Source organism: Octopus bimaculoides, chromosome 13 (genome assembly GCF_001194135.2).
Source record: "Octopus bimaculoides isolate UCB-OBI-ISO-001 chromosome 13, ASM119413v2, whole genome shotgun sequence".
Lineage (NCBI taxonomy): Eukaryota > Metazoa > Mollusca > Cephalopoda > Octopoda > Octopodidae > Octopus > Octopus bimaculoides.
Window position 1 is genome coordinate 56151776 of NC_068993.1, and position 848 is coordinate 56152623.

Genomic DNA, 848 nt, shown 5'->3' on the forward strand with positions numbered 1-848 from the left:
ATCAGCCAAATTCACTCACAAGCTACTGATCGGTCCGGACACTTATCAAAGGTGCCTGAAATCGGAACCATTTGATTGCAAAGCGAACTTCATATCCACATGTTGCACCTTAATTTACAATTTACACACACACACACACACGTACACAACACACGTACACAACACACGTACACAACACACGTATGCACGCACACACACACACACACGCACGTACACACACACACACACGCACGCACACACATTGGCTGGCAGCGTGTGTGTGTGTATGAAGACCATGTAACATCAAAGTTCTTGATACTTCACGGTGCCGAGTTCGAATCCCATCTGTGACAGACCCCCCCCCCTAGGTGTCAATAAAAATCAAATCATTTCCACAATGTGTTGTTGGCTCATTCAACATTAATATCTTCTTTACGAGTAATTCTTTCTATTATAAGCACAAGGCCTGAAATTTTGAGGGGAGGGGCTAGTCGATTACATTGACCCGTATTGCTCAACTGGCACTTGTTTTATCGACCTGAAGAGGATGAAAGACAAAGTCGACGTCGGTGGAATTTGAACTCGGCATGTATATAGCCGAAAGAAATACTACGAAGCATTTTAACCAACTCACTAATGATTCTACTATCACACCAGACAAAATACTCTGCGGCATTTCGGCCATCTTTACGTTCTGAGTTCAAATTCCGATTTATTTTATCGACCCCGCCCCTTTGGGGGTGGGGTCGATGAAATAAATACCAGTTGAGCACTGGGGTCGATATAATTGACTAGTCCCCTCCCCGAAAATGTCAGTCCTTGTGTCCTTAGTAGAAAGGATCATTATTATTATCATTATTATTATTATT